Source organism: Pleurodeles waltl, chromosome 6, assembly GCF_031143425.1.
Source record: "Pleurodeles waltl isolate 20211129_DDA chromosome 6, aPleWal1.hap1.20221129, whole genome shotgun sequence".
NCBI lineage: Eukaryota > Metazoa > Chordata > Amphibia > Caudata > Salamandridae > Pleurodeles > Pleurodeles waltl.
In genome coordinates this window covers 408,547,922-408,563,338 of record NC_090445.1, presented here as the reverse complement: position 1 = coordinate 408,563,338, position 15,417 = coordinate 408,547,922, and positions in this window count along the sequence as shown.

Sequence of the window (15,417 nt, the reverse complement as noted above, 5' to 3'; positions counted from 1 at the left end):
CGGTCTGGTTGAGGCGCCACGTCTTCTCGCGGGTGCGGCATTCTTTCTTGGAGTCCTTGAGGTCGGGGGTGAACCAGGAGTTTTTCTTGTGGTTGTTGGTGTTAGCTTGAGTCTTAAGGGGGGCCAGGAGGTTGGCGCAGTCGGCGATCCAGCTCGTGAGGTTGTAGGCGGCTTTGTTGGGGTCGGTGGTGCTGGTGGGTTGGTTCTGGGAGAGGGTTGATGCGAGCTGTTCTGTGGTGATTCGGTTCACAGTCACAGATCTGGGTTTAATCCATCGTTCTGCTGGCATCCTGATCAGAACCTCAATGATATAAAAGGCTCCCCAAAAGACCCTAGACCTGTTTTCAGGGAAATCCTAACCCCCCTAGTGGTGTCCGTCAGGTCCTGGACCCTTGGTGTGGCTTAGCAGGCTTTTAAATGAAGCTTTTGGGTTCTTCCCGACAGAGAACAGCCCCGTTCACAACAGAATTGCACCACTCGCACTGGACATCAATGCAAGCTGTCCCCAGTCCATCTTTACAAAGCAGCATTGACCACTCACAGGGACCTGCCAATGTGTAGAACCAGCCTGCCCTCTGCGATGCCGGTGTGCTCTATTGTGGTCAGCTTTAACTTTTGACTTTGACGTGGTCCATCATGACCAAATAGGCATGGTTGATGCCTTATGCTTTTAGGTGTTATATTGCAGTTTATTCTTTAAAAATTAATTACACTGTTCTACTGACTGGATTGTTATCATTTTGGTCTTGTTTTTTTTTATTAAATTCTGCCCAGTTTTTCTAACCTGTTGTGGGATACTTTTTGTGTGTTGTTTTCACAGTTTTACTGTTTGAAGTGTTGCACAAATACTTTACACATTGCCTCTAAGTTCAGCCTTACTGGTCTGTGCCAAGCTACTTAGTGTGAGCACGTGTTAATTTGGGGTTCGCTTGTGCCTTACCCTGACTAGGATTGTGGTTGCTGCTTGACTAGGGCTCACACCCCAATCACCAGTAACCCAATTTCTAACACCCATGTTTGTAAATTTAGAACTTTTTTGAAGTTGGAAAGGCAATCTGTATTAGTGTTTTGCAAGATATGGAAGACTGCTTGGTTTTGAGCTTGCTGGAGGCAATGTTTGTTTTAATATCAGGGAAATCAACAGTAAGAACCGCCCCAGCAGACCATAAACAGGCCCACAAACAGTAAAAAATCCAGCCCACACGCTGACCTGTTATACCAGCCCTTCAGGAACTGCCTGATTGTCCCTCAGGCCAGTCTCACCCTGGTAATGCAGACATTTGGGGAGCAAGTTAAGGCATTTTGGGAAGGGGATGAGTACTAATCTACTTGTACAGAGGTAGAGGAAAGGGGCTTACAAGAGGGGGGAATAGCTGTTTACGTTTTCAATGTAAACAGGTGGACTGAGACAGATAATAGGCCCGGGTATCATAATTAAACACAAAGAAGACATTTTCAGTGCAGGCAAGAGGGGGTCCTTTTCTGCCTTTGCTTTCCAGGGAATGCTGTGACCTTGATTGGGACAGTTATAGAATGCTGTCCTGCTCCAGCATCTGTCCTTGCGTGGTTTATAATAGATCTTGTATGTGGATACTCCATGCTGGTAATGACATCCCCACTGGTGTCTGTTTCGGAGGACAGTAAAGAAAGCTCTGGTGCTCTGGCACATTTTCCTGTGGGAGTTGATGCAAGCTCTAGTATGTATTCTTAAGGCAGTTAATAATGCTCCATGAAAAGTCTCCTGCTTCACTGTCTGTTTTTGGGGGTAGTTAATGCGTTTTGCAGCTCCAGTGCCTAATCTTGGTGGTATGTACTAAAAGTTCAGCTGCTCCAGTGTATGTTCCCTCTGTAGGTAAACAAAAATCTACAGCTATAGCGGCTGTTCTGGGACAGTTAATGTAATCTGGCTCCTCTGTTCTCGGAGACAGTAAACACAAACTCTGCTGCTTCAGTGCTTGTATCTGGGGGTAGTTACTGAAAGCTTTGCTATTCCTCCTGGTGCTTGCTCTTGAGGGCAGATAATGAAAGGTTTGCTCCAGCTTCTGTGAACAGCTAATGCCACAATTAATTCCTGGTTACCTCTGATTTTGTTTCAATCTTTTGGTACTGGGGCATACAGCGTGAAGTTAGCCATCTCACGTAACAGGCATCTTGCTGACTAACACGTTGCTACTTATCTGCCTCCTATAAGTCCCTTCTCAAAGGGTAATTATTATTCTCCAGCTTTAGGTATTTCATAGATTCAAAAGCTTGAATAATTCCCTTCATCAATATAAATCGAGATAAATATTGAATAGTAGCGGTACCTAACATTCATTTAACATTACATTTTTGTGGTGCCTATGCATCTCATAAGTGACTCAAACTCTAAACTACGCAGTGTTTGTGAGCTCAACACCCCACAGAGACTTCCATTGCTCAGATCTTTCTCTCCAAGTGACAGGGAAATCCCTGAGAACGTTGAGCACAGGACAATTTTACTTCAGAATAGACTGTAATGTCCTTTTATATGAGTACTTGAAACTGTTAACTACCCCTATCCCAGTTGCATAAAGGAATAATCTTTGTGCTTTTGGAAGTCTGAACCCAGGAAGAACGTGGATCTCGGGCTTTAATCCTCATTGTGGTTAAGAACCCTTCTCCGTCAAAACACATTTCTTCATAAACCCATAAGTGCATACTTCTGTGGTAAGTCGCAAGGCATCTGGCTACTTCAAATTAGTGTCTGGACAGATTTAAGCAATCTTATTCAAATTCAATTACGTAATGTTGTGGGCGGTCTTACATATTTAACCACGTCCTTCATCTTTGCCTGTACACTGCTTTTCTGCTCTGGCTCATACTGCAAAGGACAAGCTACAGACAACACAGTCATTTTCTTAAGCAATGCCAAGCTGAACCAATATTCTCAATTTCCGCACCATACATGAGTGCAAGAGCATGTTCTACACGGCCAGCTCTGCGCAGACTGCAGCTGACACTAAACAAAAATATTCAGTGCCTTTCACGGCAGGATTTTTTTTGGAAGAGACTGCTTCAGGGTGCTCTGTATGCACAGCAAAGTTTTAGGTGATTCCACTGCACAGATAACAGCTATAGATGCCTACCTGTTTTCCGTGTTATTTTGTGTCCACTCCAGTGGTGTTATAGCAGTGTTTTCCAAATCTTTTGAAATACGTGCTTATCAGCATTTATTCAAATACCTAACTCACAAAATACAGTGTTTAAAAAACATGTTGTTTTTTGCAGTGGTTGTTATAAAGCACATATTCAATTTAAGTGAAAATTAATGCAGGATATGTAGTGTCCTACCATTGGCAGCATGTCCAGTAGACTTATGCTAGACAGTTTTAGGCATAGAAAGTCTGTTGATTGCACTCTCATTCACACCCACATCTCATTACACTCTCACGCTCACTCTGTCAGGACCCTGTCTGGTTTAGGAGGCTAATAATGGATTACAAAGTGCTATATTCCAATATTTTAATAAACAAATTCCTGGACACAGTTGAGGGTCATTCACCAACTTTTTATTGAATATTCTGACATTGTTGGGCTGGCCAGTCAGCAGCATAGTACCCTGTTTACAATTTTGAATTACACAAGTTCTAAGGCAGTCTAAGGCACCCGAAGCTGGATGTTTTAAGCATGGTTGCCACTGCTTTTCTGGACTTTTTGCCTGACTACATTAAGGTGGTGCTGTTGTTGAGTGGACATTCATAGCTGCCAAGTGTACCCTTGGCAAATGTATCACTTTAAGTCAGTCCTGACCTTTTAACAGACATCACATTGTATTCTGGGGCTCGAAGATGTGCTTTTAACGCTTTAACTATGGGCTCAAAAACCCCAACAGTAAAGTGCATTTGGTTAAAAAGCCAGGATTAGATTAACGTATCGTACATAACAAAGGGACACTTTGCAGCAATACATTTTGTTGGTACGTGGAAAGTCTTCTGTCATTATTTCACTACTACCTCATGTACATAGTAACATAGGTACCTGTCTGTTAGAAATGGGATTGCTAGTTTGCAGCGGTATACACCCTTGTCCAAGTAGGGACAGGGACTGCAAGCCTAGTCAGGGTAAATCATACACAATCCAAATTATCCTGTACCCACTCTCTAATGGCTTGGCACTGAGCAGTAAGGCTTAACTTAGAAGGCAATGTGTAAAGTATTTGTGCAGAACTTTATACAATAACACAGTGAAAACACCACAAAAAGACACCACAGAAAAATAGAGAATATTTATCTGAATAAACTACTGTTAAAACTTTGAAAATACAATGTACACAAGCAAAGTTATACATTTTTAAAGATTAAATCCACCTAAAGCGCCTAGAAAACACAATAGCTCCAACTGGGGCTATCACGGCGTTGTTGATGGAGTTGTTCCCAATAATTCAACACCACTGGTGCCAGTCACGGAGTCACATAGTCCCCCAGGTACAGTACGTTTTGAAAACGAAGAACAAGGATGTCCCACAGAGTTGGCGAGAGGCGTCGATGGAGTTGGTGCGGCGTAAGTCCCTTACGGCTTGCGAGGAAAGAGGCGTTGGTTCTGCGCTGCGAAGTAGGTGGAGGTGAGGCGTCTGTCCCGTCCGGATGCAGGGGAAGATGATACGGTGTCATCCCGTCCACGATGCCTCGATTCCTGGTGACCCAGTGAGGCCGCTGGTTCCGGTCCGTCAGAATGTGAAGTGTCAACTTCGCAGGGTTGCGATGACCCTGAGTGGCATCAGCAGAGTAGCGGCAACGTGGGACTTGTGCTGCAGGCCGCGGTCGTTGCGTGCAGCGAGGTCCACGGAGAGGGAGCAGGCTGCGGCATCACTGGCACGCTGAAGTCATTACGGAGTCGCAGGAGTCAGTTGAAGTTTTTGCTGTCACTGAGACTTCAGAACAGGAGGCAAGCTCAATCTAAGCACTTGGAGAGCACTTTGGGGGGGGAGGCAGAGTCCTTCTAGCAGAGACGGACACCAGCAGGGCAACAGCAAGGCAGCAGTCCTTTGCAGCAAGCAGTCTACAGAGTCCTTTGGGCAGCCACGCAGGTCTTCTGACAGAGTTCAGATGCAGGTCCAGAAGTGTCTGAGTTGGTGGGGTCAGAGACCCAGTTTATATACCCAAAAATGCCTTTGAAGTGGGGAGACTTCAAAGAGTGGGTTTTCAAGTGCACAAGTTCCCCTTTCAGCGCAGTCCTGTCTGCCAGGGTCCCAGTAGGGGGTTTGGCATTCCATTGTGTGAGGGCATGCCATTAGCCTTTGAAAGGTTGTGTCAGGCCCTCCGCCCTTCCAGTCTGGGAAGACCCATTCAGTAAGCAGATGAGTGCAGGTGTGACTGAGTGTCCTGTGTTTATGGTTGTCTGGGTGAAATGCACAAGGGAGCTGTCAACCAGCCCAGCCCAGACGTTGAATGAAGACAGGCTGTAAGGCACAGATGTTTTTTTAAGTGCAGCAAAATGCTCACTTTATAAAAGTGGCATTTCTAAAATAGTAATATAAAATCCAACCTTACCAATAAGCAGGATTTTCTATTACCATTCTGGCCATACTAAATATGACCTGGTTACCCCTTTCGGATCTGACTCTAACACTCAAAAAGTATATGAGGGCAGTCGTAATGCTAGTCTATGAAAGGAGCAGGCCTCGCAGTAGTGGAAAATGAATTTAGGAGTGTTCCACTACCATGACATATGAAATACATGTGTACATATCCTGCCTTTTATCTACATAGCACCCTGCCCTATGGGTTACCTAGGGCCTATCTTAGGGATGACGTATATGTAGAAAAAGGGGTGTTTAAGGCTTGGCAAGTACTTTTAAATGCCAAGTCGAAGTGGCAGTGAACTGCACACACAAGCCTTGCAATGGCAGGCCTGAGACATGGTTAGGGGCTACTTATGTGGGTGGCACAATCAGTGCTGCAGGCCCACTAGTAGCATTTAATTTACAGGTCCTGGGCGCGAGTAGTGCACTTTACTAGGGACTTATTAGTTAATCAAATATGCCAATTGGGGATGAACCAATTGTAGGAGGCTGGCCTGGCTTTTAGTGGGTACCAGAGTGTATAAGAGGTGTTTCTTGCAGCTTAGGCTGATATGTTTAAAGGAGAGAGCATATGCACTTTAGCACTGATTAGCAGTGGTAAAGTGAGCAGAATCCTAAAACCAGCACAAACCGCATCAGAAAAGTGGAGGGAGGCAGGCATACAGTTGGGGGATGACCACCCCAAGGCTGTCAGGTTCAACACTGTCACTATACCTTGCACTGAATGTTTGAAGCCCAGGGTGTTTAGCAGATGACCTGCTGTCAATACTCACTTGTTAGAAAAGGGAGCTGATGTATCAAAGGGTTTCACCCATTTTGTATTGCTGAGTAAATACAATAGTACATGTTGCCAAGAATGTAATGAGCTAGTCATTTCACCAATCAGTGAAAGAATTAAACAGGACCAAAAGATTACATATGATTTTAATATTCTCAGATCCTCTACAGTGTATACAATATTTAAATAAGACCTAAAATATTTGTTTAAACTCTGCATCTTTAATTCACACACACAAAACTGGAGGAAACAAAAGGAAGAAGAAACGGTATTTTAGTGACATCCCTAAAACGCAAAACTCAAGCACAATATTATTTGATCAGTTTTTCTTGCTGCCACTTATATAACAAAGTTAAATTCTCTTGCCCCCTTTAGAAAGAAATTAAAATGTCTAATTTTCTCTCTATTTCCTTTCTTTGAATGGCATTATAGTTTATGGCTGCACAGGTGTTTTTCAGTGTGTATATGTTTAGGCTATTTCTCTTTCGGTGAAGTTTTATCAGTTACTATAGGTTTAAACCTAAAACAGGATAGCCTACACATGCCCTATTATGTGCTTTTCAGAAGGCTTACCCGTCACGTCCCAAGCTTACTGTGTTGGACTCGGCATTATGGATACAGGATTACAATGTAGACTTGTCACAATAGAGCCTAAGGACATTCAGAGAGTAAAAAGGTACATTGAAAAGAGCAACATAGCTTTGGGGGAAGGTAGCTATTGGTCTAAATGAGCTTCCTTTGGGGTATGCACAACACACCATGACCCATCAGAAGTGAAGGAATTCAGCCTAGTGGGAACTGTGCAGCTGCTTAAGCTACAAAGACAACAGTGCAAACCTTTACGGTGGCTGTTGTGACTCGATCTAAACCTGCGATTGATCCAGACATTATGGTGGCAATACAGACAACATTGAAAGTCAAAAAGCATGCTGATGGTTTACCTTCCAAATCCCCTCAGAGTCTCACTAAATGGTTCATATGGTTTTTATACCTAGCATCAAGGATAGGCACATACCTAATGAGATAGCTAGATTTAACTTAATTAAGGTAGCTCAAGAAAGGATAGCTTAAGCTCATGCTGAGATCAGTGCTACTAATATTTCAAAGTTACAGCAATGATACTGGTGTCCGTACATACCAAAGAATGCCAAAAATTACATACAACAATGTATTGTTTATCAACATAAAGCTTTCAACTGTGTAAGACCAGCATATTCCCCCTCAAGATATTCGAAAAACCATTCTGTGATGTGTTCCTCGATCATATTGTTCCACTACCAATAGTGAATCCATACAGGTGCATATTGGTTGTGTTCCATTCCTGCTCTAGATTCCTTTGGGTGGGGCCAATAAAAGACGCACACTGCTTAAACAGTCATGAAAGACTTGTAGTGTGTAGTTATACGGGGTGAAGTTCATGCACCTAATTCAGACAATGCTCCTATGGGTTTAGAGTAATGGCTGATAGATATTGGTGGAGGGGTTACTCTGTCACAACGTGACAGATATCTTGTCGGCCGAAATCTAAATCCCATTATGTCCTATGTGATTTAGATTTCAGCACATAGGATATCTGTAGGAAAGTACCCTCTTTTCAACATGCTTACCCCCACTTTGTGCCTGCTGTCAGTGTGGTTTTACTGGTTTCACTGGGATCCTGCTTACCAGGACCCCGGTGATTGTGCTCTCTCCCTCTAAACACCACAATTGAGATACTGGTGCCCCCATGTAAGTCCCTAGTATATGGTACTTAGGTACCCAAGGCATTGGGGCACCAGGGGTTCCCCAGGGTCTGCATCATGTATTCTGCCACCCATGGAGCCCATGCAAAATTTGTCTGCAGGCCTGCCATTGCAGCCTGTGTGAAAAGGTGCACGCACCCTTTCACTACCAGTCACTGCACCAGGTCACTGTAAGTCACCCCTATGGTAGGCCCTTCTAGCCCAGAGGGCAGGGTGCAGGTACCTGTGTGTGAGGGCACCCCTACATGAGCAAAGGTGCCCCTAGGAACTCCAGCTCCATTATACTGGACTTTGTAAGTGCAGTAAAGTCATTTTACCCGTGTACTGGACACAGCTACATAATAGTAACTCCGAACCTGGGCATGTTTGGTATCAAAGATGTCAGGATCATTCCCCAATACTGTTGCCAGTATTTGGTTGTATGATTCCATGCACTCTGAGGACTCCTTAGAGGACCACCAGCTTTGCTCCTACCAGTTTGCAGGTTTTCAGACACGTTTCTGGCCTCCTGCTGCTTGAACAGCTCAAGCCCAGAAAGGCAGAACAAAGGATTTCCTTAGGGAGAGGGAGGCAACACCCTCTCCCTTTGGAAATAGGTGTTACATGGCTTGGGAGGGGTAGCCTACCCTAGCCACCGGTATGCTTTCAAGGGCACATTTGGTGCCCTCCTTGCATTAACCAGTTTGCACCAGTCAAGGGACCCCCAATCCCTGCTCTGGCGTAAAACTGGACAATGAAAAGGAGAATGACCACTTTCCTGTCCATCACCACCCCAGGGGTGGTTCCCAGAGCTCCTCCAGGTGGCCCCTTGATTCTGCCGTCTTGAATCCAAAGTGGACAGAGGCCTCTGGGAGCATCTGAGTGGCCAGGTCAGGTAGGTGACGTCACAGCCCCCTTCTGATAGGTGGTCACCCTGCTAGGTGACCAATCCACCTTCCTGGGCTATTTATGGTCTCCCTCCTGGATGTGTCCTCAGATTCGATATGCAAGATTCCAGCAGGACCGCTCTGCATCATTTACTTCATTTTCTGGCCACTAGGACTGCAACTGGACCATACAGGAACCGACAATCTGCAACTTCATCGACAACTCCTCTCTGCAACATTGTTTCTCCAGCTTCTTCCAGCAACTGCAACATTTCCTGGCTGTATATTCTCTGAGGGTGATGAGTCTTCAGCCTGCACAAGAAGTAAGAAGGAACCTATTTTGGAGTGAAGGAATCACTCCCCTGCATCCGCAGGCACCAACTGCAATGATGACTGGCTGCGTGGATCTTTTCTCCTCCAGAGCTGCATGGAGCCTGGGTCACAGGTGGTGGTCTGGAGTGGTCCCCTTGGTCCTCTCTACCAGCTGTCCAACTTGGGAGGTGGTACGCCCTTGCCTCTCCTTGCAAGACAGTACCACTGTGCACCGTGACTCTTGCAGCTACTAAGGCTTGTTTGTTCCTCTTGTAAGGGATCTTCAGGCTCCGTATAGCCCGACCGCTGGCACTGCTTTCTGCAACATACAGTCTCCTGCCTGCTGCTCCAGCGATATGGGACACTTCTTCAGGTGTGCTGAGTGGGCCTCACTGCGGCTCCTGTGCCTGCTGCCCATGAGTCATCTGTGGGGGCTGCCTCCTCTTCTCATGACTCTCCAAGCTGGTGAGGGTCACCCAGGACTCCTCTTTTCAGTTGAGTCCCCTGGACCTTGCTGTTCCTCTACAGCCTTGCAAAACCTTCTTCTCCAGCTCTTGCATTTGCCAAGGTTTGTTGGTGGTTTTCCAGCACCACTGACCGACTGCATCATGACCACCGACATGGAACATCACTTCTAGAACTTCTCCTCTGCTCCTGTGCTGCACTGCTGACCTTCTTCACCCATCGCCGACCTTGTCCTGCATCCACAGAAGGGTGGGTAGTGGCTCCTGCCACAACCGGACACTCCATCTCAAACTGGACTTGGTCCCCTCCCTTTGCAGGTCCTCTTCTGTCAGGATCCACGGTTGGGTTCTTGTCTAGGTCTTGCACAATCCTTTTCCAAAGTCGTCCTGTTGGTTTTGGGGAATACCAGGTACTTACCTCCGCTCTCCTAGTCACTGGGAGTCACCCTGGTACTCACCTCTTGGGGTTCCTAGTTCCTCCAGCACCACTCTACCGATTATACGTCCTTGGGTAGGGGACTGCCTTTCACATTCCATGCGGTTACCGCCGAATGACCGCCCCGCGGTCAAAAGACCGCGGCGGTCATTCCAACTTTCCCGCTGGGCCGGCGGGCGACCGCCAAAAGGCCGTCCGCCGGCCCAGCAGGAAAGCCCCTGCAACGAGGAAGCCGGCTCCGAATGGAGCCGGCGGAGTTGCAGGGGTGCGACGGGTGCAGTGGCACACGTCGCGATTTTCACTGTCTGCTAAACAGACAGTGAAAATCTGTATGGGGCCCTGTGAGGGGGCCCCACAACACCCGTTCCCGCCATCCTGGTTCTGGCTGTGAAGACAGCCAGAAACAGGCTGGCGGGAAGGGGGTCGGAATCCCCGTGGCGGCGCTGCAAGCAGCGCCGCCATGGAGGATTCCCTGGGCCAGGGGAAAACCGTCGGGAAACCGCCGGTTCCCCTTTTCTGACCGCGGCTTTACCGCCGCGGTCAGAATAGCCCAGGAAGCACCACCAGCCGGTTGGCGGTGCTTCCGCTGCCCTCCGCCCTGGCGGTCATGGACCGCCAGGGTCGGAATGACCCCCTATATGTGCCCAGGGCTTGCATATTAAATGCTACTAGTGGGCCTGCTGCACTGATTGTGACACCCACTTAAGTAGCCCCTTAAGCTTGTTTCAGGCCTGCCATTGCAAGGCCTGTGTGTGCAGTTTCACTGCCAATTCGACTTGGCATTTAAAAGTACTTGCCAAGCCTAAAACTCCCCTTTTTCTACATATAAGTCACCTCTAAGGTGTGCCCTAGGTAACCTATAAGGCAGGGTGCTGTGTGGGTAAAAGGCAGGACATGTACCTGGGTAGTTTACATGTCCTGGTAGTGTAAAACTCCTAAATTCATTTTTACACTACTGTGAGGCCTGCTCCCTTCATAGGCTAACATTGGGGCTGCCCTCATACATTGTTGGAGTGGTAGCTGCTGATCTGAAAGGAGTAGGAAGGTCATATTTAGTATGGCCAGAACGGTAATACAAAATCCTGCAGACTAGTGAAGTTGGATTTAATATTACTATTTTAGAAATATCACTTTTAGAAAGTGAGCATTTCTCTGCACTTAAATCTTTCTGTGTCTTACAATCTACGTCTGGCTGGGTTTAGTTGACAGCTCCTTGTGCATTCACTCAGACACACCCCAAGCACAGGATACTCAGCCTCACTTGCATACATCTGCATTTTGAATGGGTCTTCCTGGGCTGGGAGGGTGGAGGGCCTGCTCTCACACAAAGGACTGCCACACCCCCTACTGGGACCCTGGCAGACAGGATTGAACTGAAAGGGGACCTGGTGCACTTCTAAGCCCCTCTTTGAAGTCTCCCCCACTTCAAAGGCACATTTGGGTATATAAACAGGGCCTCTGCCCCTTCCGACTCAGAAACTTCCTGGAGAAGAAACTTGTAACCAGAACCTGCATCCTGCCAAGAAGAACTGCCTAGCTGCCCAAAGGACTAACCTGACTGCTTTCTGTGAAGGACTGTTGCCTTGCTGCTCCCTGGCTGTGGTGAAGAAGTGCTCTCCAAGGGCTTGGATAGAGCTTGCCTCCTGTTCCCTGAAGTCTCAGGACCAAAAAGACTTCTCTCTTGCAACTGGACTCCTTGTGCGGCGAAAATTTGATGCACAGCTTGCTGAAACCGACACACAGCCTGTCCTGCGGTGAGAAATTCACTGCACGCCGAAACGGAACGACACAGTCCGACTTCGCAAGGAAAAGATCGACACGGCGCCTGCGTTGCGACCGGAACTTCGACGCACGGCCCACCGGATCAACGCACAGCTGACCTGGGACGACGCAGCCTGACTTCCAGAGGGAAAATCGACACTGCGCCTGCCGTGCAGGAGAAATTTCCCCGCAACGCCCACCGGAACGACGCAGAGCTTGTCACAAGCCCAGGATTCCACGCACAGACCCCGGGGCATCTGAAAACCCCGCAACCCGAAGAGGATCCATGACCGAGCGCCGGAAATTGACGCACAGCCGTCCCTGCGTGGAAACTAAACGAAGCATTGACCGTGTGCCGCCCGAGAAATCGACGCACACCACTTTGTTTCCACGCTTCTCCTCCTCTGCGGCCCTTTGCAGAGATTTTTCACGCAAACCAGGTACTTTGTGCTTGAAAGAGACTTTGTTTGCTTTTAAAAGACTTAAGACACTTTATATCACTTTTCAGTGATATCTCTACATTTACTTATTGCATCTTTGATCGTTTTGACCTGCAAATATCCATATAAATATTACATATTTTTCTAAACACTGTGTGGTGTATTTTTGTGGTGCTATATTGTGTTATTGTATGATTTATTGCACAAATACATTGCCTTCTAAGTTAAGCCTGACTGCTCAGGGCCAAGCTACCAGTGGTTGGGCACAGGATAATTTGGATTGTGTGTGACTTACCCTGACTAGTGTGAGGGTCCTTGCTTGGACAGGGGGTAACCTGACTGCCAACCAAAGACCCCATTTCTAACATTGGTGATCAGTGGTGAGGAAAGCACTTGTATTTGTGCAGTGACATACAGTAGCTAAGTATTTCACTATCTACCCACAGTTGAAGGTCAACCTGATTTTTATGTTTTTTCTGCAATTTCTTTTTCCCTGTCAATTTTTTTACCAAAATCCTCACTCAACATGTCTCAGGCTGGGTCTCAAGCAGGAGATTTTAACCTAGCCCTGTTGGAGACATACACTGTCTAACAGCTGAAAAGGTTCTGCAGGGATATGGGAGTACCCACCCAAGGTGCCTCCAGAAAGGAGGAATTTCAAAAGGCGCTGAGGGCCTGGGCAGAAGCCCATTCAGAGGAGGATGCTGAGGAGGAGGTGCCAGAAGATGGCCCCCCAGAGGATTTTTTGCCATCAGTGGATGTTACCACTGCAACTGTGCCCCCTGCCAAACCAGAGAGCAGTGCCTCTGATCAAAGCCTGACCGCAGAGGAAAGGAGAGAGGAGAGAGAGTTTCAGTTGCAAATGGCAAGGCTAAAAATTGAGGCTCAACAGGAGGAAAGGAGGGCAGAGAGAGAAACCAAGCAAGCTGAGGCTGAAAGAGCAGCCAAACAGATTGAAGCTGAAAGAGCTAAAGCTGCAGCTGAGAGAGCCTTGGCTGAGAAGAAACTATTGTTGGCTCATGAACTGAGTCTCAAGGAGCTGGAGATCAAGGCAAGACAGTCTGAATCCAGCAGTAATGGTGGCAGCATACAAGCAGGACCTGCTGGAGAAAAGAAGGTTCATATACCCAAAAATGTGGTGCCCAGTTTTGTAGTGGGAGATGACATAGATAAGTGGCTAGCTGCTTATGAAGTTGCACTAAGGGCTCATGAGGTTCCTGAAGGGCAAAGGGGTACAACTATGTGGAGTTATGTGCCAGCACTGGGGAGGGACACACTTCTCACATTGGATCCAAAGGATCAAAACACATACCCACCTCAGAAAGCCATTTTACTTGCCAAGTTTGGGCTGACCTCTGAGAGATACCGTCAGAGGTTCAGGGACAGTACCAAACAGTCCACACAAATATGGGTAGATTTCTTTGACTTTTCCAGTAAGGCACTGAATGGATGGGTGTGGGGCAGCAAAGTAGATTATTATAAAGGGTTATATGACTTGATTCTGAGAGAGCATATACTCAATATTTATTTTACAGAGTTGCGTCAGCACTTGGTAGATAGTAAGCTGACTGACCCCAGGAAGCTTGCTGAGGTGGCGGGCCTCTGGGTTAGCACCAGAGTGTCCAAAAAGGCATCTGGGGGGACTCCCACAAAGGTGGTCAGGGTTCCCAACAGAAGAAAGAGGGGGGAGAAAAACTTAAAGAAAAGGAGTGCTCAAAAGGCCCCCAAAAGAATTCCCGGGGTGGTGGATACCATTCCTCTTCTAGGTTTGCAAAGAAGCCAGGGTATTTTGATAAAACATTAGGGAAGTTCATCCCCAAATGCTTAGAGTGCTACCAGTATGGACACTCTAAGGGCGACTCCCAGTGCCTCATAAGGGCACAGTCCACCACTGGACAGACACCTGGGTTGGCTAGTGTAGCGCTTGGAGGGGAGACAGTCCCAGTTAGCTTTGGGGAGCAGGCAGAGGTTTCCCTAGTGTCCCTGGGAGAAAGAGAGATGGTGCCTAAAGTCTACATGCCAGAAAATACTTCAAAGTATAGGCAGTGGGTCACCATTGATGGGCAAAGAGTGGAGGCTCTGCGTGACACAGGAGCCAGGGTCAAGAGTTAGCTGGTGTCATCAGAGCAGATAGTCCCAAATACATTCCACCAAGTCATAGTCGCTGACAATCGCGAGAGTCACCTACCGGTGGCTCTGGTTCCCTTTGAGTGGGTGGGAGGGTCTCTGGTACTCTGAAAGTAGCTGTGAGTCCTGCCATTCCTGTAGATTGTCTGTTAGGCAATGATCTTGAGCATACTTCCTGGAAAGAGGTAGAGCTCAGATCCCACCTGGAGATGTTAGGTTTGCCTGAGTGGGTCTGCATGACCACACGGTCCATGGCTGCACGGGAAGGGAGTCAAGGGCGTCTGGAGCCTGGATCAATGGCCCAGAAAACTGCAAAGAGGAAGGGCAAGAGGTGCGGGAAACCCACCTCAGATGTTCCCATGGTGGTGGACGGGGCCCCTGAGGAGGAGGAGGCCCCTGAGCCAACTGGGGACAACATAGCTGACCTGGGTAATCTACCTGAACTTGCTGGCTGGCAAGTAGAGGGTGGGCCAACCAGGGCAGAATTCTGCAAAGCGCAGAAGGAATGCCCACCCTTGAGGGTCTGAGGCAACAGGCCGCAGCCCAAGCAGCCGGTGACGCCTCTGGCACTCACCATATTTACTGGGAGAATTATCTCCTTTACAGTGAGCCTAAGGTTCCAGGTCCTGGGGCAGCACGTGTGCTGGTGGTCCCCCAGTGTTACCGGGCCTTCCTACTGGGTCTGGCTCACGACATCCCCCTGGCAGGACAAGACCTTTAGCAGGCTTGTTACCCACTTCCATTGGCCCAGAATGAGGTTAGCCTCAGATAATTTCTTCAGAGCTTGCTCCACCTGCCAGGCTAGTGGGAAGACAGGGCAAAGGCTTCAGGCCCCCCTGATCCCAGTCCCTGTTGTTAGCACCCCTTTTGAAAGGGTGGGCATTGACGTCATTGGTCCCTTGGACCTCAGAACTGCCTTGGGCAACAGGTTTATCTTGGTTTTGGTGGA